Source organism: Amia ocellicauda, chromosome 5 (assembly GCF_036373705.1).
Source record: "Amia ocellicauda isolate fAmiCal2 chromosome 5, fAmiCal2.hap1, whole genome shotgun sequence".
Taxonomy (NCBI): domain Eukaryota; kingdom Metazoa; phylum Chordata; class Actinopteri; order Amiiformes; family Amiidae; genus Amia; species Amia ocellicauda.
The window spans coordinates 13,271,538-13,294,039 of record NC_089854.1 but is presented as its reverse complement, the minus strand read 5'-3'; the positions used below and the strand labels follow the sequence as shown (position 1 = coordinate 13,294,039).

At 41.8% G+C, this 22,502-nt stretch overlaps 1 pseudogene; it reads right to left on the bottom strand.

The window, feature by feature from the left end:
* Window positions 1-13,766: 13,766 nt before the first annotated feature.
* Window positions 13,767-22,284, bottom strand: LOC136749519 (cytochrome P450 2M1-like; annotated as a pseudogene).
* Window positions 22,285-22,502: the final 218 nt, after the last annotated feature.

The window sequence follows — 22,502 nt, the reverse complement described above, 5'->3', positions numbered from 1 at the left end:
CCTCTCCTCAGAACTACCGCCCTGTCTCCCTACTCCTCTTCCTCTCAAAGACTCTTGAGCGGGCAGTCCACCATCAGCTCTCTGACTTTCTGTCCCAACACTCACTCCTTGATCCTCTGCAATCCGGCTTCCGCACAGCTCACTCCACTGAGACGGCTCCTCCTGGCAGTCACTGACCTGCTCAGCTGTGCTTGGGCGGCCTCCCTCTCCTCAGTCCTCATCCTCCTTGACCTCTCCACAGCATTTGACACAGTTGATCACTCCATCCTCCTCTCCTGCCTAGCTGACCTTGGGATCTCTGGGACTGCTCTCACCTGGTTCTCCTCCTACCTCAGCGACCGGTCCTACCAAGTGACATGGCGAGGCTCCTCATCCACCCCCCAGCCTCTCCTCACAGGCGTTCCCCTAGGCTCCGTCCTGGGCCAGCTCCTGTTCTCTCTCTACACTCGCTCCCTGGGCCCCCTCATCGCTTCCCATGGTTTCTCCTACCACTTGATGATGCCCAGATCTTCCTGTCTTTTCCCTCTTCTGACCCTCTCATCCCCTCTCACATTTCTTCCTGCCTGTCTGCTATTTCCACCTGGATGTACTCACACCACCTCAAGCTCAACCTCTCCAAATTGGATCTCCTGTTTTTCCCCCACTCTTCCTCACCTCCTGCTGACCTCCCTATCTCAATCCCCTTGGAATCCACCACACTCTTTCCTTCTTCTTCCGCTAAAAATCTAGGAGTCACCCTCCATCCTGCACTCTCCTATACCCAGCACATCACCACGCTGACACGCACCTGTAGATTCTTCCTGAGCAACATACGCCGGATCCATCCCTTCCTCACCGACTACTCGACTCAGCTACTCGTCCAGTCACTGGTCCTCTCCCGCCTGCACTACTGCAACTCCCTCCTGGCCGGCCTGCCTGCATCTACTACCCACCCACTCCAGCTCATCCAGAACTCTGCGGCTCGTCTGGTATTCTCTCTGCCATGGTTTGCACACGCTACTCCACTGCTCCGCTCCCTCCACTGGCTCCCGATACCGGCACGCATTCAGTTCAAGACATTGACCCTCACCTACCGCTGTCTCGACCACACTGCACCAAGCTACCTTCAGACACTCGTCTCTCCATACATCCCCTCCAGACCACTGCGCTCCTCCAGTGCTAGAAGACTAACTCTGCCTCCTCTCCACTCTCCTTCCTCCAGAGCCGCTCCTTCTCATCCCTGGCCCCTAAATGGTAGAACGACCTGCCCACTAAAGGCAAAACAGCAGAGTCCTTGACCTCATTCTGGCGCTTACTCAAGACACATATTTTCAGACTCTACTTATAATATTAGTCCTTTTATCCCTGCTAGATAGCACTTCACAGTTTTTATTATGCTTCTTGCATTCTTGATTTGTTTTCCTCCTTGCTCCCTTTCCCATAACCCCTGACTGTGACCCTACATCTTGACAGCACTTAGCTTTCACCGTCCAGGATGTAGGAACTCACTTACTGTACTTGTGTAAATTGTAAATTGGAATTTGTAAAATGTATTTTAAATTGCTATGTTTTAGTTAAATTGAATTTGTAATGATTGATGCCTTGTACTTATTGTATTCTTGCACTTATGTTGTAAGTCGCTCTGGATAAGGGCGTCTGCCAAGAAATAAAAATAATAATAATAATAATTTATAAAACTACTACAACACAGAGGTGTCCAAACCCAGTCCCAATTTAAATACAATACAGGACTTTATAGCTCACCCAAATCAATGCCGTCTACAGTGGGAAAACACACAAGCTATTGATCAGTAAAAGCAAATATTCTGCTCATTTCAGGGAACTTGTACATCACCTGACAAACTGAGCAAACTGATGGTACCATGTTGATGATTAGCCATGAAACCTGCTGATAAAGAGCTCTCAAGGTCTCTGTCTGGTCACCCCTCCTAAAATAAACTTCACAAAAAGATGCTAAATATTTTTAACTATTTTCTATAGATTGCATCAATCTTTTCAGGATCAAATAACTCTTTCTGGTCCTCTTGATTTTTCCACCTGGTTTGCATGTCAAAGACCCCTAAAAGTAAGGTTCTGTAGCAGAATTGCATTAAACCAAACCCCCCCAAAAACTGAAAGGATTCATAAAGACAATCCAAATAACGTCATTAGTTTATATAAATAAGTATAGAATCAGCAGCGGAAAGTTGGTCTAAACACATTTAAATCACATTTTTTGTTGGATTACTTTCAGATTTAAGAATTGATATCTGTAACTTCTGATTATTGTGTTGCGTTAAGTCACAGCCCCACTCTCGCATGATAATTTAGCAGGAAATATTACAATACAGTTTCACAAAGATATGGTTTTGTATTACCCTTATAGAAGGGTAAAAGCATAAACTGACTAAAGTATACTTGTGCCACAGCAGGGTACCCTTAATATGTTAACTGTACACAATCAGTTACCTATTTTGGGTCAAATATATTCCCTGTGTGTCTGTGTAAACAAGGTCAAGGTCTACACTTATCTACATCTTACATTGCTACAGAACTGTGCTATAGTTCATAGCCAGAACAGTGTCTGAAAAGAATAAAAGTTTTCACCAGCAATTTGGGCTTGATACATCATACAAACCCCTTATATTAAACATTACATATGCCTTAATTTAACCCTGGTTTGACCATTTTTGGATCTTCCTGACCAGTTGTCAGGCAGAAACTGATTTTTCCACTCATCACGGGACAGACATGTGAGACCTGTTATCTTTCTCTCCTGTGTGGTCTGCATAGAAGTGCCTGTGCTTCACAACCTATTCTAAGACTGTTCTTGAGATTGCCTCTCTTGAGCCTCTTCCGTGCAGCTGCTCACAATTAAATAAATTTAATTTAAAATACAGCTCTATGGATTTCTTTGACCATTCAACAGTACATAACTTTCTTGCGCAGGTGCAATCTAGTTTACAGTATTCAATAGAAGATTAGTGCAAAATAGACACCATTCATTTCCCTGTCAGTTTCACTCGTGGAGGACTTATTCCAGTGGGGAAGATGAAGCCTTGCTGAAATGTTATTTGCATCTTTTACCAGTCAGAGGCAATATTTTTCATTGTAGTTAAAAGTAGTGGTATCTCTGAAAATATATTTTAAGTGAACTGCATTGTGACAACTATAATAAAATCAATATAATCCAATAGGATACTTTGAAATTTGTTTTTATATAACTTTTAACCAACCGTTTTAGCTATAGAGGACATATCAATATTCAGGGGTGGGGGACAGGTAGCAGGGATAAAATCAGCATTATCAAAAACATGCATGGTTCAAGTCTTTGCCATGTGTTCATACTTACCAGTGACTAACATATTTCTTAGATGTTTGTTTTCATCCTGTCACTCGGTTTTCCTTTTAAAGGTTGTCAATCTTTGTCCTTAACTGTCACTAAACTTTTTCTTCTTCTCCCAAATTTCATGTTCTTTTTTTTTTGCTGTGTCCACTTATCATAAACATTTATTTCACAACTGTCACGATTACCTCATGGGAGGACCGTAAAGCTGTTAGAGACAGGACCCAAGTGCAGAGCTACTGCAATGAGCAGACCAAAACCAAGGAGAATCCAAAGGCAAGGTCGAGGTCACAGGCAAAAGGTCGAAATCCAGGAAGTCAAGAGAAACAGATACAGAACAGCAAGAGAAAGAGAGAGATAGAGATAGAGATAGAGATAGTGACAAGGACAGGGCATAAAGCGAAAGAGGAAGGACATGGAGCGAGAAAGAGACCGGGTTAAAGGGCAAGGAACAAGGAACCAGGAGAACACAGCTTGGTGAAGCAGGGAGAGCTGACAACACTTTGCCAAGAGTGAGGGGTTTAAAAAGGATTATTATTATTTGCTCATCTAGGGAACAATAGTGTTAGTTTAGATAGCGTAAAATGTTAGATTTGGGACTTTACTGCAGATGTATAGATAATGAAGCTTGATTGTGTCTGGTGCGGGAAGACAAATTTGTTCTTAACATACAATATAAACTGTAGGCAATGTTGTATATTAAATAAATGGTGAAACTACATGTTATACATGTTAAGACTGAAATTTTGGGTTTTACCACTTTTAGAGACTTCATAGGAGAAGGTCAAATGACAAAGGGCTAGTGGCAGCTATCTTTAAATGATTTAGAGATATCTGCAAATTAGAGATATCTGCAAATCATTTAAAGATATCTGCAAATCAATCAATCAATTTTTATTTGTATACCAACCATCGCATGATAGCCACAGAGCGCAAATTAAAATACATTAAAAAATAGACATTTAACAGTTGAAATGGTCTAAAATAAAGTAAACCAATATTAAATAAACTATTAGGCACAGAGTAGGGAGGTGCCAGTCCCTTTTTGCGAGATCTTCAAATGATTTCAGTTATGTAGCCCAAGATTATCACTTCCTGTTCACTTATTTGTAAGTGAATGAGGAAATAGGAAGTGATAGTCTCAGGAACATACAGGAAGTCATTTGAAGGTATATTTAAATCATTTAGAGATATCACTAAATTAACAGGAAGTCATTTTACGATATCTCAAAATGATTTAGAAATATCTCTAAATGAACAGGAAGTAATTTGCAGATATCTCAAAATCATTAAATATCTCTCTAAATTATTTAAAGATATCTGCAAATCATTTTCCTGTTCATTTAGAGATATTTCTAAATCATTTTGAGATATCGTAAAATGACTTCCTGTTCATTTAGTGATCTCTCTAAATGATCAGGAAGTAATTTGCAGATATCTCAAAATCATTTAAATGATTTAAACTTACAGCCTTCTGAGAGTTTAGTGGCCCCACATAAACCCAGTGAAAAAAACATTGACGAACTAGTGGCAGCTCTTACAGGACATTATAATCCGAAACCTTCTGCCATAGTACAGAGATTTAAATCTGATAGTTGCTCTCACAAGCCAGGGGTATCACTGCTTTCACAGGTGAGCTCAGAGCATTTTCAGAACATTGCGAGTTCAGAAACACATTGAATGATCAATTGAGAGACAGACTAGTATGTGGAATTAATGATGAACACATACAACGCCGACTACTGTCAGAATCTATTTTGGACTATAAAAAAGCATTGGATATTGCGCAAGGAATGGATATCACTGAAAAAAATACTTCAGATCTGAACACAACAAGCAGCATGACACAGGAGAAGGCAGGTAGGCTACTGTCAATGTGATTGTTTATGGTAAATCAGGAAAACAGACAAGTATACTGCTCAAAAATATTAAGGGAACACTTAAATCACACATCGGATTTCAATGAACAAAATATATTAAAGATCAAAATCTTTACTGTACTTTGTGTAATTCGTTGAGAATAAAATGATCTAACAACGGTCAACGGACACCAAAATCACCAACTGATTGGGGCTGGATTCAAACTCACACTGAAAATCAAAGTAAACAATTGAAATCACAGGCTGTTCTAACTTGCGTGAATTTCATCATGGCAACTCATAATGTGACTCAGTAGTGTGTATGGCCCCCATGTGCCTGTATGCTCTCCTGACAATGTCTGGGCATGCTCCTGATGAGACAGCGGATGGTGTCCTGGGGGATCTCCTCCCAGACCTGGATCAGGGCATCAGTGAGCTCCTGGACAGTCTGTGGCGCTACTTAGTAGCATTGGATGCACCGATACATAACTTCCCAAAGGTTCTCAATTGGATTCAGGTCTGGGGAACATGAGGGACAGTCAATCGAGCTGCACGGAGCTGGGCTGTGAGCACAGGTCCCACTAGAGGCCCTCATGCCACCCTCATGGTGGCATGACAGTTTGGTCAGAAACATGCACACTAGTAGCCCACTGGAGGTCATTTTGTAGGGCTCTGGCAGTGCTCTTCCTGTTCCTCCTCGCACAAAGGAGCAGATACCAGTCCTGCTTCTGGGTTGATGCCCTTCTACGGCCCTGTTCAGCTCTCCTTGTGTAACGGCCCGTCTCTTGGTATCTCCTCCATGCTCTTGAGACTGTACTGGGAGACACAGCAAACCTTCTTGCAATCTCACGTATGGATGTGCCATCCTGGAGGAGCTGGACTACCTGTGCAACCTGAATGGGCTGCAGGTACCGCATCATGCTACCAGTAGTGACAAGGACACTAGCAAAACACAAAACTAGAGAAGAATCAGTCAGGAAGGATAAGGAGAGAGCAATTGTCTGTGACCACTACCTGCAAAACCATTCCCTTTTTGGGGGTTGTCTTGCTGTTGCCTCTCCAGTGCACCTGTTGTCACTTTCATTTGCACCAAAACAGGTGACATTGATTCACAATCACTTAGGCTTCCTAACTGGACAGATTAATATCCCTGAAGTTTAATTGACTTGGTGTTATGCTGTGATGACTACGTGTTCCCTATCCCTTTCCAAATCATGTCCAATCTACTGAATTTACCACAGGTGGACTCCAATCAAGTTGTAGAAACATCTCAAGGATGATCAGTGGAAACAAGATGCACCTGAGCTCAATTTTGAGTGTCATGGCAAAGGCTGTGAATACTTATGTACATGTGCTTTTTTTGTTTTTTATTTTTAATAAATTTGCAAAGATTTCAAACAAACTTCTTTCACGTTGTCATTATGGGGTATTGTTTGTAGAATTTTGAGGAAAATAATGAATTTAATCAATTTTGGAATAAGGCTGTAACATAACAAAATGTGGAAAAAGTGAAGCGCTGTGAATACTTTCTGGATGCACTGTATATACAATGCCTGTCACTGTAGAGGTTATTTTAAATGACCAAGAAATCACCATGGAGATTGATACAGGTGCTTCAATATCAATAATTAGTGAAGCTTCTTACAGCAGAAATTGGCCCTTGGATAACGCACTTGCATTTAACACATCGGACGTGGTTCTGTGCACCTACAGAAAAACAAGTTCAAATACTGGGGTCCTTCAGCATTTTGGTTAAATACCAAGGACAAGAGATATATATTTCAGAGTGGTTTATGCACACTCAGGGGAGCAACAGGAAATGTACAGGTGGATCCAGATGCCAGGCCATGTTTGTTTAAGCCAAGACCGGTCCCATACGTCATGAAAGACAAAGTGGATCAAGAACTTGCCCGATTGATAGCAGAAGGGTTGATTGTACCAGTAGTTTTCTGATTGGGCAGTCCCGATATAGTGCCAATCCAAAAACTGGATGACATGGTACTTATATGTGGAGACTACAAAGTCAAAGTTAACCAGGTGGCAATAATAGATACATACCCCCTTTCCCAGGACTGAAGACCTCTATGCTACACTCTCAGGAGGCCAGAAATTCACAAAATTGTATTCGAGCAATGCTTAACTTCAAATTCTACTGGACGAAGGATCCAAGCCGTATGTGACTAGTAATGTCAGCTGCACCTGGCATTCTTCAGAGAATAATGGAATTGTTATTACAAGATATACAGTGTGTGTGTGTGTACCTAGATGACATTCTCATTACAGGATTAGATTAAGATGTACACCGACTCTACAAATCAGGAATCAAATGCATTTTTCAGGGTCCAGAAGTCACCTATTTGGGACATAAAATAGATGAAGCTGGCCTACACACTGTGGAAGAGAAGGTGAAAGCCATAGCAGAAGCCCCTTCTCCAATATCTGTTACTGAGTTAAAATCTTTTCTCAGACTCCTTAACTATTATGGAAGTTTCTTACCAAATCTGTCCACAGTTTTAGCACCATTGCATAAACTGTTGCAGAAACAAATCAGATGGCAGTGGGGTCAGGAACAGACTAAGGCATTTACGCTGACCAAGATTCTGCTTCAGTCCTCAGATGTACTGGTGCATTATGATTGTAAGAAAGCCCTGGTGTTATCATGCAATGCTTTTCCTTATGGATTGGGAGCGGTGCTGGTACATAGGATGTCGAGTGGCTCGGAGTAGCCCATCAACTATGCACGCTATCACACTCCTTGGCACCAGTAGAGAAAATGTATTGTACTGGAGAAGGAAGGGCTTGCTGTTATTTTTGGTGTAAAGCAACTCCATTGCTATCTGCTTGGCAGACATTTTACATTAAATTCAGATCACAAGCCCCTTCAAAGATTGTTTAATGGAAATAAACCGGTAACCCCAATGGCCTCTGCAAAAATCCAGTGCTGGGCCCTAACGTTGGCTGCATACGACTACAGTTTTCATTCTGAACCGGGGTGGTGAGCAGACTACCCTTACCCGAAAGCCCATTAAAAGTGCATGACAGCCGAAACAGTCCTTTAACTGTTTGTCTTGCATTAGATGCAAGACAAGTCAGCCTGGCTACTGAAAGAGACCCTGTGTTGTCGAAGATGTGCAGGCTGGTTAGAAATGGTTGGGCAGGGTTGCCAAAAATAGAGAAACCAGGCCTTATTATTGCAGGAAAGTAGATTAGGTAGAATGACTCTCAGCTCTACTTACTCGGGCTACAACTCCACAATATGTTCAAGGTTTGGGGGGCAAAAAAAAACAGTAATCTAGAGGATGTAGAATATATTAATACTATATTTATGCTGACTGTGTAAAGTGCCTACAATCTTGTGTATGTGCATATGAATCTAAAATGTATCGCTTTTCCAGTTGAGACAGTCAAACAACACCAATGTATTGTTGTGTATAATGTAGAAAAAACTTATGTAGGTGAGGTGGGTGTACAGAACCACGCTAATGATATCAGGTAATGAAACACAACTGGAGATGTGACTAAATGAATCTCTTGACTCAAGCCCTCGCCGGGGCTGACACGCTTTCCTGGATTATCAAGAAAGAGAGGGTACATGTAGAGCTGAATTTAAGCATAAACTAAGCAAGTTACAACTTTGCATGATATACGTTTTAGTTAGAGGATACATTTTTTATTGTACCTTCGCTTATCTATATATGGAAATGTAAAGCTTTGATTAATCTATCTTTATTGTGTTTTGTGCATACATACTTAATACACTGTTTGTTAATGATAGAGGGACTTTGCTCACCTGGTCCTGGGCACTTGGGGTGGGGGAGGAAGAGTTCCAGTTGCAATTGATTATTCTTCTGTTCATCTGCAATGTCTCTTATGTCTATTTTTTCCCTCCACCTTTCCAGCAACCCTGAGAATGGGGAAAAAGCAGAGAAATACTTCTCAGCCCTGGGACACTACAGGGCTACTACCCATCCCTCCAACTCCTGCCTGTACTAGTACCATGACCTATATCAGTTTTCATGATACAATGCATGATTCTTCCCCTCAGGAGACAAACAGTTGTTTATTTTGTATGAGTTCCCTTTCAAAGTAGAAACTCACCGTACCCTCTGGTGATCTTCATTAGAACACGTAGTTGGCCCTACCGCTAAATTCTTCCCCCTGGCTCACCAAGGCATCTTTGATGGTCTCATAAACAGAGAGAACCATTTGTCCTGCACATTTGGGGCACATTAAGTAATACGATGCCATGTTTGCAACCCTATTTACAATGCTTTGTTGGCACTTTGTTTGTATTGTTCTCTCCATTACAGTAAGCAAAATACTTTCCTGAAAAATGTCTGTGCTAGGGTTGGTCATGCACCGGCTCCGGAGCAAGGAGCCAGCTCTAGGACTCGGAGCCGAAGTGGAGCTGGACAGTTTTTGTTAATTGTGCTCCGGAGCCGGAGCGAAGCTGGAGCTGGCTTTGCTGGGGCGGGAGCTGAGGTCATGGAGCTGCTCCACTCTCTCCCCCTTCCAATAAACTCTGCCAGATATTAAGTATAGTTTCTTGAATTAACAAAATATATAATTTCACAGATATAGTTGTGTGTTGGGGGTTATAAAATACGATCAGTTCTCACTCCATAATGTACATAATTCATTATTTTGTATTAATTGTAAATTATATGACACCTTCACATTCTCACGTTCAAGAAGTGATTCTATGATCTTAGTGCACATCTCTCGTCAACCACTTGCAAAACAAGGAAAGTCCATGTTAACTCTAAAGTTTTAATTATCTCCAAATTATTTTATTTCAACCAAATTCTGCCTAAATTAACCTCATTTTATATCCATCTGTTATCTGAAATGTCCTGACTTTAGTTTGTCCAAAAATTGGTTGCCAGGGAGTTAAGGTCACATGCATGTCAACATGTTGAATGGGAGGTTGAGTGCAAATTGTACACTGATAAAAATTTTAATGACATATCCAATAGATTACAGTAATTAAAATAACCTGACATCTTCCAAAAATACTGGACAGAGGGTCAAAGTACATACACTACATGGCCAAAAGTATCTGCACACCTGCTCGTTGAAAATCTCATTCCAAAATCATGTACGTTAATATAGAGGTGGCCCCCCTTTTGATGTAATAACAGCCTCCACGCTTTTGAGAAGGCTTTCCAGCCAGAAGAGCATTACTGAGGTCGGGCACTGATGTTGGACGATCAGGCCTGGCTCACAGTTAGCGTTCCAATTCATCCCAAAGGTGTTGATGGGGTTCAGGTCAGGGCTGTGTGCAGGCCAGTCAAGTTCTTCCACACCGATCTTGACAAACCATTTCTGTATGGACCTGCTTTGTGCATGGGGGCATTGTCATGCTGAAACAGGAGAGGATCTTCCCCAAACTGTTGCCAAAATTTGGATGTGCAAAATCCTCTAGAATGTCATTGCTGTTTATGCTGTAGCATAAAGATTTCCCTAAGAGGCCTAACCATGAAATACCCAGACCAATATCCCTTCCTCCAAACTTTACAGTTGACACTTTGCAGTCAGGCAGGTAGTGTTCTCCTGGCCTCTGCCAAACCCAGATTTGGCCGTCTATTCTACTGCCAATGCTTGTCTAAGGAGATTGCTGTGTGGCTTTATTTTACAGTGGCTCTTCACCCCCTTGGACTTTTTCAAATTTCATTGAGTTACAACATGAATTCAGAATGGATGTAATCAGGAATTTGTGCCACTGATCAACACAGAAAATGTCCATATTGTCAAAGTGAAACATATAATCTACAAATTGTTCTAAATTAATTACAAATACAAAACTGAAAATAATTGAATGCATAAGTAATCATCCTGATCATCCTAAAAACGGATTAAATCCATTCTGATTGAAATGTGGAAAAGTCTAAGGGGGGTGAATACTTTTGAGAGCCACTATATACACCTGTCAGCAATGGGTATGGCTGAAATAGCATGTGTCCACATTTGGTAAAATACTGGCCCAATGACAACCTTAATTGCCACAGACATCTTTACAATTTTCTACTTTTTCATGTTTTAAACAGATGTTTGTTATTAATATTTTGTTTTTGTTAAACAGTTATTTACATCAAATAAGTTAAAAAAATAAACATTATAAATAATGATCCCATCCTAGTTTGCACTGTTTTTTGTGGCTCCGGATTTGGAGCTGGTAAAAAGCAGCCAGAGCCAGGTGTAGAGCTGCACCACCTGTAGCCCCTGCTGTGCCACATTTGCCCTACGCAAGCATGTACAAGACAACAGTGAAGGATATGAGGAAATCTCAGATTCTATCAACAAAGCCTTCTATGTTGATAACTGCCTTCAGAGCCTGACAATGGCAGCCAGTGCCAAACAGCTTATTGACCAGCTGCGTGAGCAACTATCATCTGAAGACTTTGAGATCAGACAGTGGGCAAGCAACCTTCTGTTATTGAGCATTACTGAGTTGGCATTATGTGGACACAGCCAATAATCCTGCAGATGACATAACAAGAGGAAAGCTCTTGGTAGAGTTGAGGTGGAGACATGGTCCTCCTTTCCTGTTTCAGCCAGCAGAGACATGGTCAGTGATGCCCTCAGAAGAGTGGGAAGAGGGCTCTGCTGAACTGAAGAAGGCTATGTTCTGTGGAAATATTTCTGTACAGCAGTCTAATCACCAGCCAGATCCTAGTCAGTTCAGTACATGGGATGACCTGGTCATGGCCACCCACCAGTCGCTGGATGGGGTGGCTGACAGTGGATCGAGCACTCGGTACACAGCTGAATATCGAGTGGAGATTGAGATCCTTCTTCTCAAACGAGTTCAGGCAGATAGCCTTCCAGATGAGCTCAAAGTCCTGCAGATAGGCAAGGAAATGCCTGCAAACAGTTGTCTAATGACTCTTTCCCCAGAGTATGACATGAGCCTTGGACTCAAGGCTGGTGGGTGGTAGGTTGCATCAAGTGGAGTGCTTGAATCCAGACATGATACATCCAATTGCATTGGACCCAAGTCATCCTATAACTAAGCTCGTCATACAAGATTACAATGAGAGACTCCTTCACCCTGGTCTGGAACAAGTCTTGCTGAGATCCGACGCAAATATTGGGTAGGGACCTGGTAGGGACAACACCAGAATCACTGTATGCAATGTTGTAGATGCCAAACCCTGAGGTGGCTGATTTACCTCCAGCATACTTTATATATATATATAAACCTCCTTTTATGATTAAAGTCAGCAGAAGGATGGAGAAACGACAGGGAATAATCTTCAAGTGCCTTACCACCTCTTGCAACTGGACCTGTACTGCATACTATTCTAATTGAGGTGGAAGAGATACTGGGGTACATGTCTTCAGATGTTGCTGACCCTGACACAATAACACCCAATGTACAACAGCCCCACCTGGGATTTGAACCCACAACCTTCTGGTTGAGTCTAGAGCCTGTAGCGACCTGCAGACAGCACAGAAGCAAACTTCCTAACTACATCTCCTGATATACCACGTTCCGACTTCACACGTTTATCATTTACGCTACCTTGGTAAACATCAAAGTCACAGAGTATTCCAGAAATTCCTGTTCTTGCCCAGACTTTAATCCCCCAAGGATGGGGCTACCCACACATGGATTGTCTAATTCAAACTGAACCTCCCCTTAAAAGGAATCATCATTTCATCCACAGTTATGCTCCTCAGGCACTATCTGTAGACAGTTCTCTTTGAATGCATCTAACCACAGTGTAATCTTCCAAAGTTTGTCCTAATTTCTCTTCATCTGAAGCAGCCAGGTTGTTGATGAAGTGGATGGATGAAATTAAGTACTGAAAGCGGTTACGAGACATTATGTCAGCTACAGGGCCATAACGAGTGTCGGTTTCCCAGTAAACCCTAACACCAGGCACTTGCACTATACCCATTCTCAGGTACATGCCAATCATTTTTTCTAATTCTTTGATGGAAGTGTCAACAATTCTCCCATGCATGTTTCTGGAGACTGTCTTCATTGCTGTTGACCATCACATTCGGAAGCATCTCTGAGGACACAAATCTCTGGATATACTGCAATGGTGTTTGCAGAGTGCAATTGGAGGGAGCCTCAGTATTAGCAACCTGTGAAGCTGGTGTTGGAGATTATGAACTCTTTCTTTTGCCAACGAAGCTGACTTTGACCTGGACCATTCTGCCTGCACTGTGCTGGGCCAGGCCTATCTTCACTTTCACTACTCTCGCATTCTCTCGGGCTTTCCCCCTCACTTTCATTTTAAATCGAAAAGTCCTGATCCTTGCTATTCTGTACTATTCTTTTTTCATCGCTATCACTGTCCTCTGACTCAATCTCAAAGTCACTCCATGGTGTTATGGAGCTCTAATTGTATATAACATATTCTAACTACAGATAGAAGTTGCTGGCAGGGGCATCGCTAGACCCTATATAGGGTGTTGCATTTTTGCAAATAGGAGCTAGGGTGGACTAAATCCTGAATAACAGATATCAAGTCTCTACTACATTACATTTATTTTTGGATTTTTTTTTTAATAAATAAAATACGTGGTCAGAAAACAGTATAAAGAAAACTCAATCATGAAACGAAGTCTTTTTGCCCAAACAACAATTATATTTCAACAAAACATTCAGAAAGTATTGTAAGGTACCCAAGGTCATTAAATAACATTGTTTAGATCATTCATCTCATTGCAAAGAACTATGCAGACTGGAAAAACATTAACATCTTGTAAAACAATGTAAAAAAATAAACAGTTTGTGTATTAGGTACTTCCCAATGTTCCCCAGGATGTTCTAAAAAAATTAGCCCAATTTCAATGTGCTATTGGACAAAAATTATTTATTGGGATATTTTTAAAGCAAAGAAGTCAAAAACAACCAGAAAGAGCCTGGTCCTGGGATCATCTTCCTCAAAATCCTTTGGTCCTTAAGAGAGAGGTTTGGAAGCAGGACTTGATATTCATAAAAACCGGATCTTTACATAGCAGTAGTAGCTGCGTGGGATCTTGCCAAAGCTGCAGCATTCAGGGCTGATGTTGATCTCTTCCAGGGGCTGTGTGGATGAAAAGGTGAACCTCTGGAGTAGGGATGTGAAGAACAGGAACAGCTCCATTCGAGCCAGGCCCTCCCCGGGACAGACACGCTTCCCTGGATCCACAGGAAAGAGAGGGTACATGCAGTGCCAGATTTAAGCACAAACTAAGTATACTACAGCTTAGAGACTAACATTTTTCAGGATACATTTTTCATTGAACCTTTGCATATCTATATATGGAAATGTAAGCTTTGAAACTTCTATCTTCATTGTCTTTTGTGCACACATACTAATACACATTGCAATTCAACTCTCAAATGATTATTTTATTCATCAGCAAAATCTCTCATGTCAATTTTTTTTTTCTCATTTATTTCTGTCAGTGCTACACATCAGAGAACGGAAACCATACAGAAGCCTACCCAGTCCGAAGGGCAAAAAGACATCTGTCTTCTTAAAGCTTCCATCCACAGCCAGAAAGTTCTCGGGGTCAAAGGTGTGCGGGTTCTTCCAAAGCTTGGGGTCGGACAGCACAGAGGACAGAAGAGGAAGGACCATCGTATCCTGTGGAAAATTCATGCAGTCTGTTAATGCATTGTCATCTCATGCTGGTCAGACACCTGTTATGGAAACTGGAACCCGAAGTCTCCATCCCTGGTTCTGGAAACCTTTGACCAATTCCGCCTCACAAAATACTGTAATTTATGTCCATTAGTCTGGTTTCATTTTCATTTTGTCACATATTAGTCAACTAAAATTAGAAGGCATTTAATTTTAGTTTTGTTTTTTTTCACATTATTTTGTCTTGTTATTGTCATAGTTATCGTCGCTGAAAATAGGTTGTTGATTAACATTTTTCATCATAGTTTACGTTGACGAAATTAACACTGGATGAAGCAAGTACAAGTCACTTGCTCAGCTCAGGGAACTCTGGTCCTCTGATCTCTTTAGATGTAAATGATTCCAAATGATCCTGAATGTATGGAATTTACCAAAACATCTGCTTAATCACACAGTTTCCAAGTCTTGTGAAATTTGGGTATACATACAGGCCTATTGCTCACCTTAGGAATGCAGTAGCCTTTGAACTCTGTGTCTCGCATCATTTTATGGGGGACAGCCGTGGGAACCAGGTCCAAAGATCATTGGATCTCATGGATGACGGCGTCAGTGTACGGCATATTCTGTCTGTCCTGGACCGACGGGCTTCATGAGGAACCGATCACATCATCGATCTCCCTCTGAATCCTCTCTGAAATCCAAAGATAAAAACATTCAGACTTCAAGTGTAGAAATTTTAGAGATTTGTGAATCCTTCTGGTTCTTTCATCAATCTTCTAAAGTTCAAAGTTGTATTTGTCATGTACACAATGACAGTGAAATGCATTTTCTAAGAGACTCCTAACTGTGCAAATAATAATATAGCATTCAATATACAATAAATATATATACAAAATAAATACAAACAATCAAGTATTATTAATCAAATCTAAAATCAAGTGTATACATAAATATGGGGAAATGCAAATGGATAGTGCAAATACACAGGTGTGCAAATTAGCAAATAAATAAGATGTATGCACTGATGAAGGTGTCCATGGGATATTGTTAGTGCTATTGTTACTAACTATTGTAGGACCTTTGCAGCATCCTCATTAAGGATCCAGATGGCTTGGGGTAGTAACTCCTCCTAAGTCTCTCCGTATTCGCCCTGGAACTGCGGTAGCGTTTTCCTGATCGCAGCAAAGAGGCTGTTTTTGGGTGTCTGGGATCCTTAATGATTTTCCTGTCATTAGTCCTGTTCCTCCTGGTGTAGATATCCTGCAGGTTGGGTAATGCATCCTCGATGGTGTGCTCAGCCGACCGTACCACTCTCTGCAGGGTCTTGCGGTCCTGTGTGGTGCTGTTCCCATACCAGGCGGTGATACTTCCTCACAGGACAGCGGCGTAGCCAGCCATTTTTGCCGGGGCTGCAGCCCCAAACCTTTTGAGTGTAGCCCCAAATATAATTTGAATATCTTGACAAAAAAAATGTAATGTGTGATAGTTTTCATAACATGCTGTAACAGTCTGTCAAAATAAATTCAGTGTCTCTAGCATGTCAGTGAACGTCTCTAACTCTGTCTGAGGGGGTGTGGGTCTGATGGTCTGCGCTGAGTGACACTAGTCAGTGACTGCAAGAAGAGAGAGTCAGCGGGAAGAGACTAGAGGAGAAATGGCAGAACTAGACAAAAACAACTCAGTATTTTTGGATTTTCCCAAAATAGGAATATGGGTAAGAATCTAGCTTATGCAGAAACTTTTGAAATTGCCTGTTGATTTATGATATGAATTGGATTTGGCACCTACAATCATGATGAAGAGAAAAGTACATAGCTCATCATGATTTCCACCATTGTAATTGTAGCTAGACTACTGTAGCTAGCTACTGTAATAGGCTAAACTTAACTTTATAGACCATTGTCTTTTAGCAGGGTTTCTCTCGTCATAAATAAATCAAATTTCCATAAAACGAACTAAAATTGTAAGTACTCATTCATTTTACAGGCAAACAAACAAAAGTTAACCATTGTCATAGTCAGTTCAACTGTTGGTCAAGGTTGGGCTAGCTGGCTATTTAGCCTAAGGGGACCCATTATCGACCAGCAACCATCTCTTGACACTCGTCAGGAATTCTATGAAAATGTAGCTAGACATAATACAAATAAAAAATGTTATGGCAATTTTGATTCGTTAAAATGTTAATGCTACTCATCATGCCTGTACAGAGTCAGACAGCAGCAGATGATGGAGAGAGAGAAGAGAGTCAGAAAGCAACAGATGATGAGAGAGAGAAGAGAGTCAGACAGCAGCAGATGATGGAGAGAGAGAAGAGAGTCAGACAGCAGCAGATGATGGAGAGAGAGAAGAGAGTCAGACAGCAGCAGATGATGGAGAGAGAGAAGAGAGTCAGACAGCAGCAGATGATGGAGAGAGAGAAGAGAGTCAGACAGCAGCAGATGATGGAGAGAGAGAAGAGAGTCAGACAGCAGCAGATGATGGAGAGGTGAACAGTGCAGCACTACACTGTATGAACTGTATCTGAGATGTGTGTGTGTGAGAGAGAGATAAAATAGTAATATTCCAACAAACTAATGTTAACATAAATACATGTAACAGTTTTTCTCTAGTTTGGTAGTGTAGCATGTCAGTAAATGCTTAATGATAGCAGTTGTGAAGTATTCTGTTTCTACTCAATACTAATACAAATTACTAACAACTACTACTATTTTAACATCACATTCATAATTAATCTGGAAAGAAAAGTTTTTGAGGTTGGCCTACACATTTAAATTTTTCAATTATTAAGACATGTACTCTGAATGTAAGTAAGGTGCCAGAGTGCATAAAAAAGAATCAAAAAAGCATAAAAATAGAGCTTGTTACCTAACAAAATTACGGGGGAGGATCCCCCCGGACCCCCCTACAGACGTGCAAGCTAAGCCCCGGATGTCCTCAAATCCTACCAACACCCCTGTCACAGGTTGCTTTCAATGGTGTCCATGTAAAAAGTCCTCAGTATCTGGGGGGCATCCTAAACTTCCCCAGGTCTCTGATGTAAGAGAGGTAATGCTGTGCCTTCTTGACCAAGCTGTCAATGTATGTGGTCCATGTCAAGTCCTCTGTGATGTAGACAGTGAGGTACTTCAAGTTACTCACCCTCTTCACTGGGGCCCCACTGATCCTGAGCAAGTTGTAGTTCCTCCCCAGTTTCCTCCCAAAGTCCACTATCAGCTCCTTAGTCTTGCTGATGTTCAAGGAGAGAGAGTTATCCGGTCACCAACATGTCAGGTTCTCCACCTCCTCCAGGTAGGCCTTCTCATTATTGTCTGTGATCAGGCCCACCACAGCCGTGTCATCACACACTTAACGATGGAATTTGAGCCGTGCATGGCCACACAGTCGTGTGCATACAGGGAGTACAGGAGGGGGCTCAGAACGCAACCCTGGAGGTCCCCTGTGTTACGAGCGAGGAATGACGAGGTGCAGTTGCCCACCCTCACCACCTGGGGTCTGCCCATCACAAAGTCAAGAACCCACTGGCACAGAGAGGTGTTCAGACCCAGGTTCCTGAGCTTGGTGACAAGCCTGGAGAGGACTATGGTATTGGAAGCTGAGCTGTAATCAATGACTAGCATTCTAACATAGTTCCCCTTCCTTTAGTCAAAGTGAGATAAGGCTTTCCTGGTGTTCACCCCCCTGAAAGATCTCTTCACATCGTGTTCTGTAAGCCTAGGACACTAGGGCACTTTCTTGTTTGCTTGCTTATTGCTGGAAACAGCAGTACGAAGGTGGCCCACCTTGAATATGAGGATTCTTCTGCATGAGCAGCAGGCCGTGTCTCAGTGTGGATGAGGTGGTTTCTGTTCCTGCTGAGAAAAGATTCCACACGCTGCTCACCAAATTCTCATAGTCAAACTCGCTGTGAGGTTGGCCTTTCTCCTGTGAAAATGTAGAAAAAAGAAACGCTTAAATAATTGTGTATTGCCTGTGTGAGTGGGGGTGCGAGGGAGAGGTGGAGGAGTGGGTTGGGAGAGTGAGACCATAAGGGGGTAGTGAGAGTTGGGGGGCAGAACATGGGGGGTAGCAAAAGCTTGGGGTCAGAGCAAGAGCAATAGTCCTTGTACATTTTATTCTCCGCTTCTTGAGTTGTGTTGGGTTTAATTTTACAATTTTTTCTTTCATGTCTGTAGTCCTGTAGTAGTAGGTTTGTGTGTACATTTTTCTCAAAATTCACACATTTATTTGGACAGGTGGCACTGATTTGTGGTGGGCCATCTGGCCTGAATATAGCTGCGGGAATCCCTGTCTTACCTCTTCCATTCTAACAAGGAAAGCTTCAATATAGTCTCTTGGCGACTCTCTGTCAAGATTTTCCAGTCGTTGATCAGCCTCTTTTTTCACATACTCACGGAGTTTCCTGTGCCCTTCAAACAATTGGTGATGTGGACCTGGGAGATGCTGGCAAACCCAGGGAAACATGTTGTAGAGAGTTATCTCAAGGACTAGAAAGGACATATTCACAATTGTTTCATGGAATTCTTTAATTAAGGGGAGTTCATTAATTTTAATTTTAGTTAATGTTTAATAACCAAAGATACCTGTCCTTTGGAGCTGTTCAGGAAACTGAAATAGTGGTCAATGACGCTCAACAGAAACTTGAACTGTTTGTCGTCGTAGTCTAGCCTCTGGCCGAAGACAATGGAGTAAATTATATTGGAGACCGCATTGCACAGTAACTGTTTAGGATTGAAAGCAGAATCTGTAACGGAACACAAATGCACAAGCATTAAATCAACCTATTGTAAAGGGCATGCAGTCTGGTACAGATTATACATTGTATTTGCAGTCACAAAGCTTTCTGTCTATAATGTTTATTTTCACAATGTGGTGCTTGTGTGCTTAATTGCTCATTAATTTCATTAATCTTTGATTAAGTTAATTTATCTATTTTAATATCTCCACTATTGCATAATACTTACTATGATTTCTATACTAAACGGTCATTTATTTGAGCAGGATTTATCCTTTCTAGGAGTTTAGGTTATTTTATTTATTTATTCCCATTGTGCATTTTTACATGTCACTTCCGGGTTTATTGTCCGAATTAAAGGATTTAACAATGTTATCCTCACAATGTTCAAAGTGTTTTCTGTACTAATACAAGTCATCCAACTAAGAAATCTCAAGATACAAACCCCCCTCTTAGCTCACAATCAGGCAAAAGTGGTATGTAGACTTATTTTTTCTAGTTATGAGTTTAAAGTCATGCATGTTTTTCACATTACTGAATGTGTGATTGATGGGTTTGTCTTTCATATTTGTCCCTTTTATTTAGTTCTACGATGTTGATGTTGATGTTGATGCTGATGCTGGTGTTGGTGTCGGTGTCTATGTCAGTGAATACATTAAACATCTGTGAGAAAGGAACCTCAGCCTTCGCGTTGTGGGGCAGCACATACATTATACTCTTGTAAGCCTTGTACATTGCTTTCCATATAGGGGTCTATTCAATTAATCTCTGTCTCTGTAAAATGCAATGTCAAGAAACACTCTGATGCATCTGAGAGAGAGACTGTCAAACTTTTTTTTGTATTGGGGGGGTTGCATCCCTCTAAAATATTTAATTCCATCTCCACCAACAGATTTATTAGTTCATTGAAAAGCAAACATCAGAATTTCTTTCCTCTTTTGTGGGTTTGTGTACACTCTAGTTTAAGTGTGCAAAATAATTTAACAGAAAAATACAAACTCATGAAAACTGTGAGAAACTTCCTTTTGAGCTTCATTAATCCAAAGACAACATCAACCTCATTGCTGGGCCTGCAACGGGATGTATAAAGCTGGTTGTTTTTCTTTTTGATTCAGATTAGGCAAAAATGCCTTGAAGATAGAGAAGCCTGGCAGGTCACTAAAATGTTTAGCAAAATCTGGGGTGTGCCCGAGACAAACAGCCCAGAATTCATTTTGGAAAGACAGGATGAAGTAGATCTGAATCAACTTCAATCCATTTGTTGTCTTCAGTTTAAATTTGAATCCAGATTGGAAATGCAAGAAAAATAAATAGATCAATGAAAACCTATGACATGCCTCCATGTTTCCTAAAAGCTTCAACCAGATTCTTGGCTTCTTCTTGGATCCTTTCTTCTTCTTCAGCCACACTGTGAACACTGAGCCGTATTTCTTGCTGAACTGGGGGAACAAGAGAAGAAATCACTGAGAGTGCCATCTTGGTCCTCCTCTGGTTTGTCAGGTGGTCACCAGGTGCTCTCCATCTCCTCCAATGAAGCACGAGCATTTGTAATGTTTCTGGGGTTTGCGTCATGTGTCGAACATTGTCATGGCAGTACGCCAGTGCTGGGGCACATTAAGTAACATGGTGCTATGATTGCAATCCTACCTGCAGCATGCTGTTGCTCTCAATTTAAGTAAGCAAAATACTTTCCTGAGAAGTGTTTGCAACACTAATAGAATCTGGCTCCTAAAACAGTTTACTGATTTTCTACAGGTACAAAAAAACTAATTTAGAATGGGGGGGGTTATTTTTACATTGGGTAACATAACTCTCCTCTAAACCACATGCACACAGTTCCCTGCCCCACCCACAATAGTGAACAGCGTTCACTGCCTTGGCAGATCTGCACTTTGCCGAAATGTCCTTTCTTGCCACACATGTGGCAGGTAACATTTTGTGAAGGCCATTTTCCACAATTAGAGCATCTATTTTCCTCCGGCTCCTGCTGCCTCTCTGCTTTCCCCTTAAACTGCATGTGCGTTTTTCTCTTGGGCTGCGTGTGTTTCTCTACTGCATCCACAGCATAGTTAGCGCTGCTCGACTCGCCCCGTCTGTCCGCCATGCTTACAGCCTTAGTTAAAGGAAAATCTTGATCCAACTGTAGTCTTTCCCACAGCGCAGTGTCTCTCAGACCCACAACAAGTCTGTCTCTGATCAGGTCATCGTGTAAAAGCCCGTAGCTGCAGTTTTCAGCCAGCGCAGAGACGTAATGAACGAGTCTGCTGTTTCGGTCGATGCTGCGCTCTTCTGCTGAATTTAGCCCGCTCGTAAATAACATTTTTCTTCCGCACGAAGTGTTGTACTGTATCCGTTCCACCTCGTCTAATTTTAGCCCTATAATCACATCATCCGCTTCGTCTCCCATACAACACACTAAGGTGTTTACCTGGTTTTCTTGAGACGAAGTCTGCAGGCTGCTGGCCAGACGGAACCGCTCGAATCGTCGGATCCATTGTCCCCACTCTTAAGGCTCCGGAGGTTGAACAGTGAACGTACCGCTTGGAGGTGCTGTGTGCCGGGGCTCTGCCGCTCTTTGGTCGCCGTCCTCCATTGCTCGCCCGACAGCCTTCGCTTTTGCTTTTATGTATATATCACCACTGTTGTAGTTGCAGCACTGTGACACCATGTCGTGTTGAGGCGTTTAAAAAGGATTCACCTCTGCAACTGTAGTGCTATTCAACTCGTTCATTACAGCGTATTGTACAGACACACCATGAGGCTTCCCCAGGTCCCGGTGAACTGCCAACTCTGCCAACTCTGCCCCCTCTCAACCCTCGCGTCACCTTATGCATATGCATAACACCACAATGATAATATTCATGAGATGGGGGGCTTATTATAGAATGCCAATGACATCAAACAGAAGTATTTACAAGTTGCCACAGAGAGAGACAGGAGAGTACAGGTGAGAGGTAGCCATCTTGTTGTTTGACTAGTTTCAGAATAGTCTTAGCATT